A 23,001-nucleotide genomic window follows, 5' to 3' on the forward strand; every position below is an offset into this window, starting at 1 on the left:
TTATTTTTCTACTTTGTTGAGCATGTACCATTGAGACATATTTGCTCATCACCACACCCATAAAGACATCCACTCACCCAAACAACTGTTTTCACATGCAGTCTGCACCTCATATACCTACTGAATCAACTATTCACACATCTTTGGACAGTCACACACCGCCCACCTAACCACACACACATTCACTCTTCCATACAAATACTTATTTAACTAATCAATAACTTATATAGACTTTCACGTAGCTAGTAACCAACGTATGCAGTATTTTACACAACAAGAGACAGAGTGATAAAGATATTCACACAGTTTAATCACCATCCCATATTTAGGGAGACACTTCAAATTACTCACTTAAACAGTCAATCACACTGCTACTAAATTCTCCATCCACTCATTCTTCATTGCAGATTGCTAAATATATAATACATATTTAAATATCGAACTAAACCACATTCACTGGATGATGTCATCAGTGATGTCATCGTTGATGACATTTTAGATGTCATCAGTGTTGTCATCAATAATGTCACTGACCATGTCATGAATGATGTAATATGTAACATCATCAGCTGTGGATTGCGGGTGCGCGAGTTATAGTTAGTAGAATTAACTATAACGGAGGAATTTCAACGTTTTTGTACGAGTGAAATGTCCAGGTAACTATAACGCCCCTCAAACCTATGTTTTTTTCTGTGAATATATATATATATATAGGTAGGTAGTTATAGTTAGGATTTTTTTCAATGCAAAATCTCAAAATTCAATTTGGAATAACTTTGGCGCCGGTTGAGGAATCTGCCTGAACATTTCCTCAAATTTGCCTCGTCGAGCTCCGGTCCTTCCCTGAAAGTTTGGGGGGGATTCATCAAGCAGGGTCCGAGATAAAAGGGGGTCCCAAAACGTATTTTCCCCATGTTAATTTCCATAGGGCGGTCGAACTCACTTTTAGCCCGAACGGCTGAATGGATTTCCACGAAACTTGGCAAAATTGTAGGGATTGGTAACCCGATGTGCCTTTGCTATGTCTCAAGATATGTGCTCCAGTGGATTTTGAGTAATTTAGGTTAAAAAAAATATATATATCTATGGCAGCGCCCCGGTACGCGCACCGGGGCGCACACCGGGCGCGCCACGCGACTTGCGCACGGAAAGCAGATTGGCTCTCGGGTGTCTGTAAACATTCAAAACAGTCCGGAGCGGCCACCATCTTGTGTCCCGGTAGGATCAAAGACACAAGAGGTGGCCAAAACAAAGGGGGAAATGACCATAAGTAGGCAGGGATAGACCCCCCCCTGACCCCTAGGTTTGATGTGGGAGCTATAAAAGGGCCCGGCGGGGCAAAAAAATGTTGTTTTTTTTCCTTTTGCGCGGGGGAGCGCCCGGTACGAGGCACCGGGGAGCGTACCATGGGGAAAAAAGAATGATAGACTTTTCAAAAATTGTATGTTTATTAATTGTTTTTTTGGTTGTTTTTTTTTTATTAAGTACCAACATGTAGGTACCAATGCAGAGTCTAAGATTTAATATACACCATCTCCTGTGTAGATATCTTGCATGTTTTTACAGATGTTATTGTGGTATATGGAATTCATAACATAGTCTGTCAGGAAAGCAGAAACAACATGGAGGCAGGAGATGATAAAGAGATGTTAAATACACATTGGAGATAATATAGTGGGAGAAAGGAAGTAACTATGACCAAAATTACTAGGTAACACAAAAAAGTTGCACAGTATACTATAAGTCTCACTTTATATTATAAACATTTTGGAACTACTTGATGAATTACATATAAAAATGAATAATGTCTCGAACAATTTTTAATTATTAAATATACATTTATTCTTCTGATTCTTTTTCATAATTTAATACAACTTCTAACAATATATTGTCTGGAATGTCCTCATTTTCATTCTGTGATTCCATTGATTCCACACACTGAACTAATTCATGGTCCAGAGACTCATCCATAAAATCAAAGTTATCATTTTCAGCAATTTCTTCTTCAAGGTTGTTGTCCAAAACAATTTCAAAAGAAATATTCTGTTCGCCTTCCATTTTGTTGCTGAAAATTGCATAAAAAATAAATATATCAGTAGAGATAGGGCACTGTTGGGTTTAAGTTCAGACAGGAAGTTTGGATTTTTTAACAGTGAAGTAATCTTTGGGCAGTGTATGGTATCAGGCTGGAATTAGAAATATAAAAAAGTGTATGTGATAAAGCCTAAGTAAATTTATAATTATACAAGAGAAGCCTAACTCAATCTATAACTATAACAGAGAAGCCTATCGCAATCTATAACTATTACAGAGGGATAGTATATAACTATCTGAATATTTTTTCTCAAATTACCTTAAAGTGCACAACATACTTCACTTTCCAAAATAACAACTTACCTTTGAGAAAGCAGTTGAAGTTCTCAGTGTAATTCCTTTTCAAATGTACTTCAGGAAGTAGTAGTCAAAATGGCTGTGTTTCCCTCTCTTTTTTTATATATATTCATGTACATAACCAATCAAATGTCAGGAAATAATCGTAGAAAATGAAAGAAACTTTTTAATTGGTTGTAAATTCTAACACTTCATATGTGTTTTTGTCATGTAATTTACCTCAGGATATTTAGACAGGCCTACAGCCTAAATGTCTCAATGGAATTCCACCAAATTTGGGTAAATGGTAGGGACTGCTATGTAGTAGGGACTATTCTATATTTGATGAAAGTGTCTCCAGTGGTTTTTCTGTAAATTACTTTCCCACCTTTTTTAGGGAGCGCTTACTGGTGCGCGCCCCGGTACGTGCACCGGCAGCGTTACGGGAGTCCTCCATTTTGTGTTTCGGTACAATCAAGACACAAGATGGAGGACAAACAACGTTGGGAATGTATAGAAGGGGGCACGGTAGACAGCCCCTGATCCCCTAGGTTTTCTGAGGGGGGCTTAGGAGGCTCATATAGGCCCAAAATTATTATTATTTTTTTTTTAATTCACGGGGGGTGCGCCCGGTACGCGCACTGGGGAGCGTACTTGGGTGAAAAATAGTGAAAAAAGTTAGAAAAAGAAAATCATTATGAGTGATCAGAGGTAGGGTAGCCCTGAAAAGGGCTTTTGGGTTCTGCGGCTGATTTAAGTACCTACAAGTAGGTTCCAATGCACAGTCTTAAATTCAGGAGGAATATTCTATTCCCCTCATCTGAGAAGTGCACACCATCTCCTCTGTAGATGTCTTGCATGTTATAACGCAAAAAAATCTCCTGTAATCCACGGAACAAAGCCACCTCACCCTGGTTCACTGATGAATTGCGGCTCCTAAAAAAAGCCTGCAAAAGGTCAGAAAGAGAATGGAGGAAACATTTTGACCACACTAAGAAAATCGAATACAAGACAACTCTTCTCACCTACAAAAAAGCAATCAAAGCCGCACAAATCAACTACTTTGAGGATAAAATTAAATCATCCACCAATTCAGCCCGAGAAACGTACCAAATAGCCAGGAAACTCCTCAAACTACCAGAGCCCCCCCCCCCCCTGGTCGAACCCTCAGTCACTCGCTGCAATGAACTTGCGGAATTTTTTAACTCAAAAATTGTCAACATCATCAAATCACTTCCCCCTACCCCCATGAACGCCCTCACAGCCCCCCCGGACGTTAGCCTGCCCACCCCATCACCTATAGTATCTACCCCTCAGCTGTCAGCCTTCACCCCGCTTACAACTGACACTACCCTCCGCATACTCAGCTCTATTAAAAGTGGTAGCCCAACTGACTCTGCTCCACTTAATATTCTTAAACTAGTTGAATCTACTATCTTACCCTATTTGACAAAACTTATCAATAATTCACTCAGCCTAGGCATCGTCCCTCCCAGCTGGAAAAGAGCAATGGTGAGAGCATTGCTCAAAAAACCTCACCTTGATCCACTGGAACTCGGCAACTACAGGCCGATTTCCCTACTCCCAGGTATCAGCAAAATAGCTGAGAAACATGTTAACCTAAACCTTTCCCAATACCTCGAATCTAATAAACTTCTAGAACCCTCTCAAACGGGATTCAGGCCAGGCCAGAGTACCGAGACCGCAATATTGGCGGTAGTCGAAGAGGCAAGGAAGATCATGGACTCAGGGGGATCAGTGGCAGTGATCCTCCTGGATCTCAGCGCGGCCTTCGACACCGTCAACCACTCAATCCTTATCCAAAGACTCAGGCATCTTGGAATTGCAGGAACGGCTCTGGCTTGGTTAGAATCCTTCCTCAAAAACAGATCCTTTCAGGTGACAGAGGGCACCTTTACGTCCAGACCCACAGCCATCAATTGCGGGGTTCCCCAGGGCTCATCCCTGAGCCCAACCCTTTTTAATGTTTACATGTCCCCCCTCGAGAAAGTCGTCGCCCCTTACGGAATCAAATTACTGACTTATGCTGACGACACTCAACTGGTGGTCTCCCTAAACCAGCAAGACCACTCCGTTCCCAACCTTCACACCTGTTTAACCGAAATAACGAAATGGATGAGCAGTTCCTACCTCAAGTTAAACAACAACAAAACCGAGATAATGTTCTTAGGCAACAAATCACTACTCAGCTCCATCTCCGTATGGCCTTCATCCATGGACCCCCCCCCTGTGTCCAAACCAGAAATCAAGAGTCTGGGCATTTGGTTAGACGAAGAGCTCAACTTCTCAGCCCAAGCGCGGAAAACCGCTGGAACCTGTCACGGCCTGCTTAGATCAGCAAGGAAAATCTTACCCTTGCTTCCGGCACAATCCCGCAAACTCCTCATCCACGGCCTTGTGCTATCCCGTTTGGACTATGGCAATGCCCTGTATCTGGGGGCCCCCAAAAAAGTTCTAGCTAAACTTCAAACGGCTCAAAATGCGGCAGCCCGCATCCTTACAGGAACCCACCGTCGAGGCTCAGCCAAACCCTCCTTGAAGGCCCTACATTGGCTCCCCATTCAAGAGAGAATTCAATTTAAGGCCCTCTGCACGACCCACAAGATTCTGCACGGCAATGCCCCTCCTATACTCCAAAACCTCATCTCACCCCATACCACCCTAAGAACACTCCGCTCTTCTAACTGCAATTTAGCCTCGGTACCTAGGATCAGAAAAGCCCGCTCTGGCGGCCGACTGTTTTCATATAACGCGGCTAAACTATGGAACTCGCTTCCCCCAAACCTCAGAGCCCAACCTAACCTTCTCTCCTTCCGTAGAGCGCTCAAAACATGGCTTTTCCCATAAGGCTCGTCACACCAGGTTCTTGTCTATCAGCGCTGGGACGCCCATGGGCAGCCATGCGCTCTACAAATCCGTAAAATAAAATAAATAAAATAAATTTAACCCATTCCACAGTCTCTCATGTAAGCAGAAACAGATTTATTCACATGTTTCTGTGCTTTCTCAAATTGTGGACAAAATTGGTTGGACCAGTTCCATTTCAGTCTTTGGCATATATTGGAATATACCAAGGCAGTTTGTGGAAAAAGTGTCATCAATTGATGAAAGGTGTCCTTTAAAAGCATTTCCAGACCTACCCCAGTTAAAGTGCCCAAGTAATTTCCTCCACAGTGCACTATTAAGAGGTCAGGGTTTGGCAGATGCAAAAAGGTTTTCACCAATGGTATCAATTGGTGACATCTCAATCCTCTCTGGCCAATCCACTTGATTTCCACATTTGGTAAATCAAGGTTGTGAAAAATTGTGCAAGCTGCATACCTTTGAGCCCAGTGGATGTAGCTATGTCCAATAATCCAAACAGAATACATGGAGAGAGAAGGTTCTGGTGCAGTCAGATGAAGTGTGGGAATGAAATGGCAGTTGGAACAGTAGGAGTTTACAAAAAAATTATTGTGGAGTTTCTCTGCTCGTGAATCACAAGCAATGATTGGTGGATTCAGATAGTTGAAAACTGAAAGTTAGGGTGCATGGTTGTGTTGTTTGAAAGAATAAAAATTGAATGGTTAAGAAAAAGTTACTAAAAGCAATAATGCCCTGGATAAGCTGGTGGATTGAGAGGTCAAACATCCTTGCTGACTTAATTTGCAACATTGTAGAATAAACTTTTGAACCTAAGATTTCAGTTAGGAGGGAGTTGCTATGGTAACAGATAGAAAGGTCTGAGAGGGGGTAGGGTGTTGGTTTGAAAAAAGTGAGGGAAGAGTTTTGATTGGTTGAAATGAGGCATATGTGTGTAGAATTAGAGGTTTTCTCTGCCAGTCTTGGTTTCAGTGTATTGAGTGCACACCTTTTGCTCTGCTAAAAAAAAATTGGTGTGTGTGTCTGACACTGTTCTTAATCTCCCAAAGCATTTGTAAAGGTAAGTAATGATTCATTTACTTTAGATAGAGACTTATTTGCTCTATGGAGAAGATTTGGAAGCAGATAGTGAAGTTTCAGTAGTAAAATTGAATGCTTGTACATAGGACTTGTGCTGTGTTTGTAAAAAGTTATTTAAAAAACGATTTTGGGGTATAAGAATGGCTTTTATTTTTTTGAGAAGCAATTAATAGTGTCTGCCTCTGTAAAGAAATAGATTTGAATGTTTTAGAATTATGTCACTTGCGTTACCTCAAATTAGGAAGCAGATTGAGATTTTTTCTTGTTGATTTGTGGCAGGTTTTTTGGAAATGCTTGATATTAAAATATGCAAGATAGAGGAATTGTCTTTTGTGAAACAATGAGGTTTCAGTAGTGAAATGAAATGCTTGTACATAGGACCTGCGCTGTGTTTGTAAAATGATATTCAAAAAACGATTTTGGGGGCAAATCAATGGTATTTACATTTGGGACTTATTTATGATTGCCTTGTGGCGCCAGTGCGTCACTTTTAACATGGGACAAAAGTGACGTACCGGTGGCGCAAGGCCTCCATAAATAAGGCCCTGAGTTTCTTTGCTGTTGGTTTGTGTCTTGCTTTTTGATAATGCTTGCTATGTATATTTGCAAGATAGGGGATTTGTATTTTGTGAAACAGTGAGGTTTCAGTAGTGAAATTGAATGCTTGTACATAGGTCCTGCGCTGTGTTTCTAAAATGTTATTCAAAAAACGATTTTGGGGGCAAATCAATGGTATTTACATTTGGGCCTTATTTATGATTGCCTTGTGGCGCCAGTGCGTCACTTTTAACATGGTACAAAAGTGACGCACCGGTGGAGCAAGGCCTCCATAAATAAGGCCCTGAGTTTCTTTGCTGTTGGTTTGTGTCTTGCTTTTTGATAATGCTTGCTATGTATATTTGCAAGATAGGGGATTTTTATTTTGTGAAACAATGAGGTTTCAGTAGTGAAATTGAATGCTTGTACATAGGTCCTGCACTGTGTTTCTAAAATGGTATTCAAAAAACGATTTGGGGGGCAAATCAATGGTATTTACATTTGGGCCTTATTTATGATCGCCTTATGGCGCCAATGCGTCACTTTTAACATGGGACAAAAGTGACGTACCGGTGGCGCAAGGCCTCCATAAATAAGGCCCTGAGTTTCTTTGCTTTTGGTTTGTGTCTTTCTTTTTGATAATGCTTGCTATGTATATTTGCAAGATAGGGGATTTGTATTTTGTGAAGTAGTGAGGTTTCAGAAGTGAAATTGAATGCTTGTACATAGGTCCTGCGCTGTGTTTCTAAAATGTTATTCAAAAAACGATTTTGGGGGCAAATCAATGGTATTTACATTTGGGCCTTATTTATGATTGCCTTGTGGCGCCAGTGCGTTACTTTTAACATGGGACAAAAGTGACGTACCGGTGGCGCAAGGCCTCCATAAATAAGGCCCTGAGTTTCTTTGCTGTTGGTTTGTATCTTGCTTTTTGATAATACTTGCTATGTATATTTGCAAGATAGGGGATTTGTATTTTGTGAAACAGTGAGGTTTCAGAAGTGAAATTGAATGCTTGTACATAGGTCCTGCGCTGTGTTTCTAAAATGTTATTCAAAAAACGATTTGGGGGGCAAATCAATGGTATTTACATTTGGGCCTTATTTATGATTGCCTTGTGGCGCCAGTGCGTCACTTTTAACATGGGAAAAAAGTGACGCACCGGTGGCGGCAGGCCTTCATAAATAAGGCCCTGAGTTTCTTTGCTGTTGGTTTGTGTCTTGCTTTTTGATAATGCTTAATATGAACATTTGTAAGATAGAGGATTTGTATTTTGTGAAACAGTGATGTTTCAGTAGTGAAATTGAATGCTTGTACATAGGTCCTGCGCTGTGTTTTTTAAATGTTATTCCAAAAACGATTTTGGTGGCAAATCAATGGTATTTACATTTGGGCCTTATTTATGATTGCGTTGTGGTGCTGGAGCGTCACTTTTAACATGGGAAAAAAGTGATGCACCGGTGGTGGAAGGCCTTAATAAATAAGGTCCTGAGTTTCTTTGCTGTTGATTTCTGTCTTGCTTTTTGATAATGCTTGCTATGAACATTTGCAAGATAGAGGATTTGTATTTTGTGAAACAGTGAGGTTTCAGTATGAAATTGAATGCTTGCACATAGGTCCTGCGCTGTGTTTCTAAAATGTTATTCAAAAAACCATTTTGGGGGCAAATCAATGGTATTTACATTTGGGCCTTATTTATGATTGCCTTGTGGCGCCAGTGCGTTACTTTTAACATGGGACAAAAGTGACGTACCGGTGGCGCAAGGCCTCCATAAATAAGGCCCTGAGTTTCTTTGCTGTTGGTTTGTATCTTGCTTTTTGATAATACTTGCTATGTATATTTGCAAGATAGGGGATTTGTATTTTGTGAAACAGTGAGGTTTCAGAAGTGAAATTGAATGCTTGTACATAGGTCCTGCGCTGTGTTTCTAAAATGTTATTCAAAAAACGATTTGGGGGGCAAATCAATGGTATTTACATTTGGGCCTTATTTATGATTGCCTTGTGGCGCCAGTGCGTCACTTTTAACATGGGAAAAAAGTGACGCACCGGTGGCGGCAGGCCTTCATAAATAAGGCCCTGAGTTTCTTTGCTGTTGGTTTGTGTCTTGCTTTTTGATAATGCTTAATATGAACATTTGTAAGATAGGGGATTTGTATTTTGTGAAACAGTGATGTTTCAGTAGTGAAATTGAATGCTTGTACATAGGTCCTGCGCTGTGTTTTTTAAATGTTATTCCAAAAACGATTTTGGTGGCAAATCAATGGTATTTACATTTGGGCCTTATTTATGATTGCGTTGTGGTGCTGGAGCGTCACTTTTAACATGGGAAAAAAGTGATGCACCGGTGGTGGAAGGCCTTAATAAATAAGGTCCTGAGTTTCTTTGCTGTTGATTTCTGTCTTGCTTTTTGATAATGCTTGCTATGAACATTTGCAAGATAGAGGATTTGTATTTTGTGAAACAGTGAGGTTTCAGTATGAAATTGAATGCTTGCACATAGGTCCTGCGCTGTGTTTCTAAAATGTTATTCAAAAAACCATTTTGGGGGCAAATCAATGGTATTTACATTTGGGTGTTATTTATGATTGCCTTGTGGCGCCAGTGCGTCACTTTTAACATGGGACAAAAGTGACGCACCGGTGGCGAAAGGCCTCCATAAATAAGGCCCTGAGTTTCTTTGCTGTTGGTTTGTGTCTTACTCCTAGTTATATAGTTGCTGTGGTATGAACTTAGATATGTTGCAAATTAGTGTTTATATTGTTTGCTTATTGTGATTGCTTTGTTGTTTGCTAATAGTGGTCTATAATGTGTTATTTGTTTCTTTACAACAGATTGAAATCAACATTTACAAAGTAAGCAAAAATGCTGTCAAGGCAAAGGAGAAGAAAAAATATCATACGGAAAATTACAAAATTAGCAACTGAAGTAAAGGAATCCTCTCCAACAAGTACTTCAAAAAACACCCAAAAAGGTCCTGGTAAGACAACTAAGTATTTTTTTCGCAACATATGTAAAACAAAAACAAATGTTAACGATAATGTGAAGATCCAGAAGGAAAGAGCAAATTTGAAAAGGAAGGAGAGGCCCTCAAAAAATGTCTCTATTGGAGCAGGAGAGAAGAATATGGATAGCAATAGAAGGTTAAATCAATTTAGGGACATTCGTAGACGAATGTTTCGCTATAGGGTAGTTTTAAATTTGCTAAAAAATGAAAAGAAAGGTAAACAGAGAGCTGCTTTTTACAAGAAAAAGAAAAGTGTAGAGAAGATTGTTGATCAGGCTTTTGAAGATAAGAAAAAATTATTTATTTTAGTAATCAATAGAATTAGGATACTTAATAAGGCAATTTATCTTTTCAAATCGAACAGTAGATGGAAAAGAATTATTAATCGGACTAATTTTTGGGAAGTATTTTCTGGAGAATGGATGCATAGTTCAAGTTCTGAGCCATTTTTTAATGAGGAGAGTTACTTTCAGAAAAATGATTTTGTGCATGCAGTTGACACCAGTGGTCGAGCATATGAGGTGAAAGATGGTTGTGTGATCGAAAAAGAGAAACTTGTGTCTAGAAATGCAGAAGAGGTGTTAGCTGATGAAGTTTTAGGGAGACGTACTAAGGGTCCAGTGTACACATGGAAGTGCAGTAGTATTTGTAGTGTGCGACAGGATTCAATCGATTTGCTTCAAAATTTCTTATGTACATATAGTAAGAAAAGTCTAAAACAAAAAATGAAGATCTTGCAAGAGTTAGATCCTTGCAGAGTGAGAGAAAACACAGGTTTACATGGGCATTCACTGGCTTGTCTTTCTAGAAAAGTATGTCAGAGTGTTTTTCATCATTTTAGGATGTTAGCAGTGCATCATAATAAGGTGAGGAAATTAGTGAGAAGGTTGTATTATGCAAAAAGTCCAGCACTTAAGCTTAAACAATTAAATAGTGCTCTTTTGCATGGATCTGAAGTAGATGTGAAGACTATTTGTGAAGAAATTGAGTTTTGTTATTTTGGGAACAAAGAGGACAGTGTAGAAATGGATATAGTAATGGATGGTAATGTGGAAGACAATGTACAGATTTCAAGTACAGAAATGTTTGACGAGGAAATTACCAAGTTTAAGGTGAAATCAAGTGAAAGGCCTAATTTAACTTGTGTGTGTTGTCGACGGACTCATTATAAGATTCAGACTAGGTTAGTTGATTTATATGCAAAATGTGAATTGGAAAATAATAGTGAATGGAAGTATTTTGTAAGTTATCTGTTGGTGGAGAATTCTTTTGATTTGAGTTTTGATCAGCGTATTTGTAATTATTGTTTGAAAAAATTAAATGAAAATAGAATACCTGCTAGAGCTGCTCATAATAATTTTCAGTTGATAGATATTCCTTCTGAATTGATGGATTTAAATACTTATGAATCAATTTTGATTCAATGTGTCCATCCTTTTCAAGCTATTGTTCGCATGGAGCCTAAGATAGGGAAATTACCTCCTACAGATTTACAAAGAGGATTAAACGGAAGAGTTGTTTATTTGCCTCTAGATGTCAAGAAAAATATTGATACAATTGGTGTAGAAAGAGTAGAAGAGGATCCTCTGGGTATTCTAGTTAATGGGGTTCCGACAAAGAGTAAGAAAATCTGGCAAGATTTAGTGGATGTTAGGAAAGTCAAAAAGGCAACGTTGTATTTGGTCAAAAACAATGAGTACTATAAAGATGTAAGTGTTGGAGCAGAGGAAACAGCTACAGAAGAAGACAGTGATTGGTCAGTTGGCCAAATTGAAAAAGTTGATGTGTCTAGAAGTGAAGAAATATAAGAACATTATACTGTTCATCCTTTGCATTCCAAAGAAGTAATGGGGAATGCAATTGACTTGTTTCAAATGAAAGCAGCGAAAGGATGTCCTATTAGTGTATGGGAAGAAAGTTTGGAAGCTCGTTGTTTTCCACAGTTATTTCCAACAGGTCGAGGTGGACAATATGACGATCGACCAGTTCAAATTCCTGCAGCTGAATACCGGATTTTAAGATTATATGCTGAAGATCCAAGGTTTCGTCAATGCATTCCATATTTGTTTCATCTACTGTATGAAAGTGATTTGTCTGGGCTTTCTTATGCGGTTAATCATATATTGAAAAGTGGAGCTCATCTGCAAAATGTTTCGGCAAGGGACTTTATGGAGAAAGTCAATCTGCAAGACAGTATCTTGGAATCTCAGCTAATCAATCTCATGGCATGTCAGCCTGGAACAAACGAGTATTGGTTCCGTCGTCATGGGGAATTGAAATCTATGCTAAGAAACTTAGGAACTCCTACATGGTTCCTCACTCTTTGCTGTGCTGAGTATGCATGGGACGACTTACTTCAATTTCTACAAGAGGCAAATCAAAACATACAAAATATAGAATTGAAAACACCTGGAGAACTGTGTTCTTTGGATCCAGTGAATGTTTGCAGATATTGTAATCATAGATTTGAAGCTATGATGTCTTTTATTACCAACAAAAAAAATCCTCCCCTTGGAGAGGTTTTGGATTTCTTTTGGAGGAAGGAATATCAAGCGAGAGGTGCTCCTCATATACATATGTTGTTATGGATTAAAGATGTACCCAAATTTGGATCAGATTCGGATGAAACAGTGACGAGTTTCATTGAAGAGTATTCAACATGTGCTGTGAAAACAGTTTAATGCTGGTCTCCACTGGGTATGGGTTCCCAAGCAGTAAGGCCAAACCCTGCCTTAATTAGTATCAAAAAAAGAATGCCAGTACTGCCAAATGATTCTGGGGGCTTAGTAGATACTGTACATATGAACCAAACAATATGTAAGGAAGATACAAATCATAGAATTAATCACTTTAAATTTGCATTTTATTTACACTTTTTCTTTTTAACTTATACTTTTTTTTACCATTTCAAAGATTTTTACAAAACATTGTAGTGAAACATATTACAAAAAACGAACATCAAGGTACTTTTCTCATCAAAATCTCATTTATACGCATTCATACAACTAGACATTTCATTCATACTCAAAAACATTCATTCAACTAACAGTCTAAGACAACATATACTTTTTACAATTTATATACACTTTATGACTCGGAAACCATAGAATCTCATTTGTGAAAGTAAATCCCTCTAATCAAAGAGTTGTTCAATTTTCTTATGGTTTCAACGTGAGAACGTTATCTGAGAAGGTCTACGCGTTTCAAACTCCTAATTATGGAGTTCTCGTCAGGACCATAGACTGTGAATGAAAAACAAGGGGAACCTCTATTAATGCGTGGTCTCAAAAAGGTGAAAGCTGCTTTTGGCTCAACACCCACTTCTCTGCCTCTTGCCTCTCTAATTGTCAGTAGGATGTACCTCATAAGTTCGTCACCGTCCGCGGAGCGGGACAACCTATATAACAAATGTGCACGCTATTGAAATCGCTCAAACAATGACTCAAAAAAATGAAGACAACACTCACTATCACACATACTTTTTAGGTATACTCACTTAAAGATGATGATCTTTATCTTTAATTCTTAAACAAAGCATGGTAAGAAATTGAGTCAGTGGCCTGTTTTTTGCTGTGAAGGACCATACCTATGGCATTTTAAGGAGTTTCGAATCTTACCGGTTTTGTTGTTCTCAACTACTGTGGATTGGATTCCATTTGTTTGGATTAATGATTCGCAGAGCGCCTGGGGGAACCAAGAGAGGACGATTCTGAGTTTGTTTGTATGAGACACAGACATCAGTGGCGATGTTTTTAGTGGATCATACCTTTCGTTCGCAGTGTGTTCTGGCTGTGTCCCGCCTCACGCTCAGGGATGTGTTGCTCTGTGGAGCTATTATTTCCTGTTTTCAAAAGTCACATGACTTTGTTGTGTAATGTGGTCGCCATCTTTGTCTAGTCATTTTTTGTTTGGATTCACATGTGTGTACTTGACGCTTGTTGTACTACCTCATGAAGCAAGGTGGTCGTCCGATTGGTTTTGCTGATTGTGTGCCATATTGAATCTGATGCAATTAGTGTATGATTCCTTCATCGGGGGTTTCTATTGGATATGGAACCTATCCATCGGTCCTAAGCATGGCTCTGTCTTTGTGATAGTTATAACTTGAACATCTCAGAGAGTTCATTTAGTCCGTTTGTAGCTGTATTGAACCTTACGATCATTGATGCTTCTGTTTTCGATAATTTGGCATCCAGATCTCCTCCTCTTGGGTCCTGTTCCACTTTTGTTATCACTGTCCATCGTAGTTCATTGTCTCCATGATTCTTCATTTGCCAATGATTTACCAATGGGGCATTTGCTACCTTTCGTTTGATCCTTGATTTATGTTGCTGGATCCTTAAACGGACCTCCTGGTTGGTTTTCCCAATATATAGGAGGTTACATGGACACTTGATTCCATAGATGACCGATCATGTTTTACAATTTGTAAACATCTCATGTCTCCATGTTACTCCGTTGTGTTTAAATGTTGCTCCTTCTTCGGTGGACTCACAGCAGTTGCACCCTCCACATTTGGGCTGCTGAGCTGCTTCAAAATATGCGACAGGCAAAGGATGAAGATTATAAAATATTCTACAAGATGTAAGAATCAGAAAAGTAAGTGAGCTTGGGAAAGAAGCTTTACATGCTCGATTAATTTCACATTTGTATCCAAATGAAAACATTCTTCCAGAGAATATTTTTTAAAAAATGACTGAGAAGAAATCTGGGATATGTTTGATGCCAACTCTGCAAGAATGTTCCATCTTCAACAACAAAATGTTAAAGTTAGAAAATGAAGAAATTATGAAACTGGAAGCAATAGATACAATAGGGCATATGGGTGCAACAATTGTTTTGTCAGAAAATTTGAAAACAAAATTGGATTCATTAGAGAAAAGTATTTCTAAAACAGCTGGTTTTGAAAAGACTCTGAATGTGTGTTTAAATTGTCGTATCATTTTGAGAAGGAATTTAAATGTTGAAAGAGGTCTGGTAAATGGAGCAATGGGTCATGTTGTTGATTTTGTAAATTATAGAAATAGAGATGGAATTGAATTTTTAAAAATAAAATTTGATGACATTGAGCAAGTACAACAAATCAGTCGTTGTTCTGCTGGATTTTTGCTTGTAAAAGACTTATATGTTCGCCGAAAACAGTTTCCTGTTTGTTTGGCATATGCGGTGACAATTCATAAATCTCAAAGTTTAAGTGTAGATAGTGCTTTGGTGAACATTGGAAGATCTGTGTTTAAAGAGGGTATGGCATATGTGGCATTATCACAAGTCAGAACTTTATCAGGATTGTACTTGATTGAGTGTGATGAGACAAAGATTTGTGCAGATCTAGATTGTGTTAAAGAATACAATAGGTTAAGAAGAGAGTATGCTCCACATTTTCTTCAATATCCTCTGTTTGAAAAACGTGTGGTAGGCCGAAAAAGAAGAAATGAGAATAATTGCAATGAGGTAGTAGCAAAAAGACAAAAAGTAGATGAAAATGTATTTGAAAACAGAAAGAAAAAGGATTCTGATGAAAATGTTGTTGGATTTCAGTTTGAAAACAGTTCTGGTGTCAACTGCTATGCTAATGTAGTGGTTAATGTTGGTTTTTTTCTTCAAACTTTACAAGAACAGATTGTTGAAAATCGGGATCAAAGATTGTGTGGTTTATTGAATTCTGTGTTTGAGAAATGTAGCAGTGATAGAGCAAAAATAGAAAGTGTAACAGAATTTCGAAATATTTTAGATATGTGTTCTGGTCAAGATAAATTTTCACAGAACATTCAGCAGGATTGTCAGGAATTTTTAATGTATATGTTTGGTGTTTTGGAAGATGAAGGTGTAGATGTAGATAATCTTTTTAGCCTTTCTTATCAATGGCAGCATGACTGCTACAACTGTAGTTCTAGTAGTAGGGGTGGGTAACCCAATATACCCTTGCGGGCTTGGGCAGTCAAACTGTAGTTCATCAAGTACTACTAGAATAGACACTGAAAGATTTATATATTTGACTTTACCAGACTGTAAATCAGTGTCATTTAAAAATCTAGTTAAAGCAGCAGATCATAATATGGTGTGTACCCAATGTAAGTGTCCAATGCTATCCACATTATTTATACAAAGTTATGGTCAGTATATCATTTTAGTTTTCCAACGATGTAGACCTGATGGAACTAAATTGACAACTTGTATCAAAAATTTTGTGGCTTCTCAGTTATCAATTTCAGGAAGAACCTTTACAACTGTAGCTATTATTTATCATGACGGTCCTTCGACAACATCAGGACATTATACATGCTACTTAAAATGTCAAAAAGGTTGGAGTTACTGCAATGATTCTCATTTGACTTATAAATAATGTTTGCCTTATGACTTTAAAAATTCTTACCTAGTGTTTTTAAAACCAAAGTTTTAGTAAAGGTAATTGGCCTTTGAAGACGGGAGTAGTTCATAAAAGTTAGTTAGTTAGTTAGTCTAATGTTTAAAATGATTTATCTCATATAGGTACTGTAAGTGGATCTCATAGTAGAAAATACTCATATATCTGACACTATTTGGCCGTAAGGAAAGTATAAGGTATGATGTTCTTAGATCTTTTTTCATAGGAAGTTGATGAAATGGAAGTTATAGAGAACAGCAGACTTTTTTCCACCAAAAGGACCTTCACTATCTACTATTTGGCCTCAAGGAAAAGTAAGTGAATCAAAGATTAGTGTACATATATGATTTGTAAGTTTTTATGTTTTTTTTTAAACACAATCTTTTAGATTGTGTTTTTTTTCCCGCTGTTATATGATGAAGAGTTTGAACTCACTAATTTAAGTGAAATTCAATATATTCTGAGAACAGCAAAAATAAACAATGTAACATATTGTATAAGTCATTCTATAGTTTGCATTGTGTAATTTATATTGTATTCCCATTGTCTCACACTAATTTTCCTTTTTCCACCCTTATTTAGCTCTCTTTACTCACTTACACTGCCTTTCTTTCACTTTGTTTCATCGCTGTTCCTTTACTCCACTTCTTTCACAACTCCTCAATCCAATTTCAACTGTCTGCATTTCCTCTCTCCCTTGCACCACTTTTCAGCTTTCTCACATTCTCTCAGTACCACTGCTTTAGTTCTCTTCCCCTCTCTTTCCTTCTTTTGCTCCTTTACTCTTTTTCCTTTCTTCACTCATTGTACTGCAGTTCACTCAGTCCTTCCCTTTGTCTTTCTGTGTACTTACTTTCTCACTCCTTTTTCCTCTATCGTTCTATATTAACCTCATTCCTTTCATCCCTTCACTCTGTGACTCCCCTTCACTCACTCTCAGTCATCTTCCATTCCTCTTTCTTATTAATGGATCCTCATTTAGACTCTTTTCCTTTTTACTCATTTTCCTTTCACTTTCTACTCTTTCCTGATTTCGTTTTGGTATCTCACATTCCTTTAGTATCTTACTTATCTTTAGTAATTTGTTCTCCTTCTATTTCCTTTTCCCTCTTTTTTGTCTTTCTACATTACTTTATTTCTTTTTTTGTATCCTTCACTATTGCTTTATTTCTTAGTACACTTTTTTTGATTTTTTACCTCTTGGTAAAAAAAATGTAGTTTGTCATCACCCTTTGCTTTAACCTCACTACTTTTGTCACACCCTACCTCACATCTGTTTCCTTAATCTGCTTCCCTCACTTATTCATGTCATGAGTGATGTCACTGACCATGTCATGAGTGATGTAATATGTGACATCATCAGCAGTGCATTACACGCGCAAGTTATAGTGAGTCCAACTAACTATAACGTGGAATTTCAATGGTTTTATGTCAGTAAAATTTCCAGCTAACTATAACTGGTGTGAAACCTATGGTTTTTTCAGTAAATTTAGTAGGTTTTTGAAATGCTAATTCCTAACTATAACTGGTGTGAAACCTATGTTTTTTTCAGTGAATATATATATATATAGTGTTTTTAATATTACTGTGATTTTTTTTAATTTAAATGTCATAGGGACTGTAGAATAGGCATTACAGAGCAGTAACCAGGAGAGCAATGTGGTGAGAGGCAATAAGAAAAGAGAGACAGCAGATTGGAGAAGAATGACAAAAATATGGGAAGAGGAAATCAGGTGAGGAAGAAAGGAAAGGTAGAGGAGAGAGAATGCACATGCTAGATATGCAGACCGATGGAGGAGTGAGGGGGAAGAGATTAGATTGAAGAAGTGATGAAAGACAGTAGCGAGATGGGTAGAATTGTTAAAGATAGAGTGAAAGCTGGAAAGCCAAAGTAGAGAAGAGGGAGGTAGGAAAGGGACAGAGGATATGGTGTAATGGCCAGAGCTGATGACTTTAGAACTTGAGAAACTGGTTTGAGTATCGGCCTTTTCACAACCTTATGTGATTCTGGGCATATCACTAAATATGCCATTGCCTTAAAAAATTAATGTGTCCATGTCAAGCACTTCAATCCTTTTGGGTAAAGTTTGCGCTTTATGAAACAACATAAAAAAGTGAATGGTGAAGGAATTGATGGAGAGGAGAGGAAAGCAGATGAGGATGTCAAACATTTCATGGTCCACCACAAAACAGGAAGGATGGTTACTGCTCATATGCACTATCCTAATGCTCTCCCTCAGTCTAAGGCTTAGTTGTTTGCATTCCGGGACATAGTTCTAAATGTCGATTACAATCCACCAGTGAAATGTCCTCCATCAAAGGCATGGAATGTTAAAGAAATTCCACCTCTGATTTCTCCTCTAATTGAAACGCTGCCTTAAGGCACACTATGACTTTCTGTTACTGTCTGCAGCAAAGCTATAAAGGGGACACATAAGAATATAACAGGAGATAAAGGAAAGGTTTGCAAGACAGAAACATTTATTAAAATGTTAAGCAAAGATACAAAATGACAGGAGGGATTAGGGCCTGAGAGATATACAAATAACTGAAGAAAGAGCCCACAGGGAGTCAGGAGAGGCAGAGAGAGGGGGATTTGTAGACAGAGAGAAATATAGGAAAAGAGAGAAGAGAAGTGTAATAGTCTGAAAGAAGCACATAGGTAGAATGTGAGACATCAAGGAGAGGAAAAGAGGTATAATATGAGAGAAAAAGGAAGAATTAGAGAGAGGGCAAAAAGTGATAAGGAGAATAAGAGTGATGCACACAGCAACTAAGAAAGGGCTATAGAGGCAGAGAGAAAGAAAGTCATTTGGCATGAATTCCTGCCGCATTTCCATATTCAAATCAAGTCCCTACCCACAATAAAAAAGACATCAATTACAAAGTTGTATGTAGTCACCAAGGACATCGCTTGACGAGAGGATCCTGAGTGACAGTCCTTCGTTCCTTGAGGGTGAACAGTACCCTCCAGACTCAAAGGATGCAGCTGGTTCCCTGGCTGTCGGCCTGATATATTACAGATTAATCAGAGATCTTTGGGTTAGTAATCCCAGACAAAGGGACCAATAGGTGGCTAACAAATTCTGGCAACTGAAGTAGTTAAATGTATAGGCCTGAAGAAAAGCTGAGGTAACCTGTGGGCGAGCTGTAGTGGAATAATGGTGTGTCTAGTGAAGTATCTATGACCAATGCTACTGACCCCATGAGTTTAGAAAGCTTAATTTATCACAGATTTCTCCCATAATTGCTCCAGATACTAAGCAATGTTTCATGAAAGGTAATTATTAAGCGTGGGCCACTTTTTCTTTCAGCACCCGGGCCTAATTGTGTTCCCAATCCGACCCTGCTTGTCCTCCTTGCGGGGCCAAAGAGCACCTTAAATGCACCTGTTGTTCCTGAGCCGTCTCCTGGTGGGAAGGATGAACTCCAGGCGACCCGTAGGTTTCAGTCCTGCTGCTGTCCCAACCACCAAGTGCATCCCGTGCAGAGGGGGCGCAAACTTCACCTGAAGGTATCGGGTATCAGAGCTCTTTACACAGACACATTCATTTTTTGTTAGGTACAGGGAGATTAAGGCATTTGCCCAGAATCACAGGATGTTTAGCGTTGTTGCCAAGACTCAAACCCAGTTCCCCAGATTTGAGGTCGACCGCCCTAGCTGTTAGGCCAACTCCTTTCCCCTTGTAGTGCTGTCCCTGGTTGGACCTGTATGTGGGTCCTGTGATGCAGGGCCCAACTGTGTCGTAAAAGCACCCAGTGTGCTAGTATTGCCTACTGCCAGAAAATGTAAACCCAGCTGAGCCTAGGGGTTGTAGGCCTGTGATGGTGCGCAGAATTACCAGCTCAATTAGTCATACTCACCTGGGCCCATAAACATTCACACATTGAACTGGTAATCCTGCTTCCACTTACTGCCTATCAGAATTTTAATCACTTTAGGACTTGCACCTGTACACCGTAACTTACCAAACCCTTGTCACCTGTGCATCAAGTCCTACGGATCTTAGGGAGTTAGCATAATAGGTAGAAATTTATAAATTTACCTTACTGAAGAATATCCACATACTCGGTGGAGTTTTAAACACTTTATCTATGCAAATGTTGATGAGTCAGAGGACACAATAGTGTGAACAGAAACTTTACAATGAAGAAAATAATTAATAAAACAAAGTTTGCAATAATTTAAAGTAACACCTTTAGACATTGGTACCTGGGAAGGGTGAGAAAGGGAAATAGCACAAGGATATACTACATGGATGATATTTACCTACAACGGTGCAAGGACCAACCCTGGCTACAGGCAGCGGCAAAAGAAAGACTCCTGACTAATCAGATGCCAACAGGACAGGACAGGTGCAGAACAGGACAGGTAACCACTACTAAGTGCAACGCCAGCGTCAGACCCCTCTCTACGGCAAATTTAGAGCCCCTGACTGGGTAACCAATATTTCTCCCTCAGCAAACTCCGATTCTACTGACAAACTGTTCTGCGAGCACTCTGCTCTTGATTCTCCTTCAGCATACGTTGGGTCAGTGACAGGTCTGTAACAAGTCAGACAAAATAAGTAACTAAGCTTACCTTAGTTATACCATTCCAGTGTGTGTAACACCCCCCTAAATGTTGCAAATTATATGTGGTACTGGCATTTGATTGGTCAAAAAGACGAGTAGAGGTAATCACACCATACTAAGATGAGATCATTTCAATTCAATATAGTTCATCAATGTCCCTGCCCATAATTTACTTTCCCATGGTTTTTTTCCACCCAGACATATTATTTCATTTTGATATACAATATTTAACAAATTTTGCAAGTTGTCTTCCTTTTCCCAGGTCATGTTAATATTAATTTATTAATGTTAATGTTAATATTAATTTATTAAGCGCTTGTACGACCTGGGGCTTCATGGCGATATAGAAAGGAACACAGCGCACCGGTTAAAAGCAGAGATAAAGCAACTCAGCAGTAAGCCTGGGAGAATAGCCAGGTTTTGAGGGAGTGTCTAAAACTCAAAATGTTACCGCTCAGTTTCAATTGAAGAGGAAGGGAGTTCCAGAAGGTGGCTGCAAGGTGATCAAAGCAGCAACCGCCTAGACGCTTCCTCTTATAGGAGGGGACGTTCAAGAGGGATTTATGAGCGGACCGGAGATTGCGGGAAGGATCGTATCTGATGAACAGATCTCTGATGAACTTGGGGCCAGAATCATGTAGAGATTTAAATAAAATGCACCCCGTTTTGAAAGCAACTCGCTGCTCAACAGGCAGCCAATGTAACTGTTTCAACCCTGATCTGACAGACTGCCTTTTAGAGAGGTTCAGAATAAGTCTGGCAGCCTGGTTTTGAACCAGCTGGAAGCGTTTTAACTCTCCAATTTGGAGCCCGAGGTAAAGGCTATTGGAGAAGTCTAGTCGTGACAGGACCAAGGCAATAACAATCTGGGTAAGGGCAGCCCGAGAAAAGAAGCAAGCAATTTTCTTGATTTTCTTCAGTTGAAAGAAGCTGGATGACACCACTGCGCCTACCTGTCTTTTCAGGGACAGATCCTCACTGATAAGTACTCCCAGGCTTTTAACTGAAGATGACTTGGAGGGAGGAGCCCCCATGCTTGATGGCCAAAAGCTTGGGTTCCAGCTTAGTACACTCTGCCCAGGCAAGACCAATTCGGTCTTGCCTGGGTTGAGCTTCAAATGATTGCAGCTCATCCAACTCTGGATGTGAGACATGGTATTTTGAAATTCTTCCACTGAGTCCTTGGTGTTCAAAGGAAATATGAGCTGCAAATCATCTGCATAATTGAAGATGGTAACTTTCGCTTTGCTTAGAGAGTACAATAGGGGGTGTAGGTATAGAGTAAAGAGTAAAGGTGACAATGATGAGCCCTGAGGTACTCCACAGGTGGTGGATATATAGTGGGAGCTGTGAAAGAGCCCAATCTTACAGATTGAGTGCGGCCGGTGATAAATGAATGGATCCAACTCAGCGCAGGACCCCTGAGACCTGCTTGTTCGACACGGTTGACCAGGATGGTATAGTCAACCGTGTTGAACGCAGCTAAAAGGTCCAATAGCACCAAGGCCTGGTGGATCCCGTTATCTGCGTTCCGCCTCAGGGTATTTTGTACCGACAGGATAACTGCCTCAGTCGAATGACATGGGCGGAAACCAGCTTGGTTAGGTGCGAGGTATTCTGTTTCTTCAACAAATTTGGACATGTTGTCACAGACATGAGCCTCCAAGATTTTGGCACAGTATGGCAACAGTGATATAGGCCTGTAGTTGAGCGGGTCTAGCGGGTCAGCTCCGACCTTCTTTATCAGGGGAATGAGTAGGGCTTTTTTGAGGTTGTTGGGGACTTTACCCTGTGAAAGAGATCCGTTCAGCATAGAAAGCATGCCCTCAGGGATAGCAGTTCCCACTTCTCTCAGGATGTGCGGAGGGCAGATGTCATCAGGTGAGCCTGATTTGACCCTGGCGAAAAGCTTAGATAGAGTAACGCCATCAATGAGGGGAAATGATTCCAGAGTTGAAGAATTATAATACGTATCAACCAAAGGGGGGGAGAACAGAGTAGTGGAGATGGTTTGTTTTATAGTGGAGATTTTATCAAAGAAAAAAGAATTCAGTGAATTACAAAGGTCCTGAGTGGGGGCCACAGGTTGAGAAGTTCTATCACTGCTACTAAGACTTTCAACGATATTGAACAATTCTTTTGATTTGTTACGGGAATTGAGGATTTTTTCTGAGAAGTAATCAGT

The sequence above is a fragment of the Lissotriton vulgaris genome, chromosome 1_1 (assembly GCF_964263255.1).
Source record: "Lissotriton vulgaris chromosome 1_1, aLisVul1.2, whole genome shotgun sequence".
Lineage (NCBI taxonomy): Eukaryota > Metazoa > Chordata > Amphibia > Caudata > Salamandridae > Lissotriton > Lissotriton vulgaris.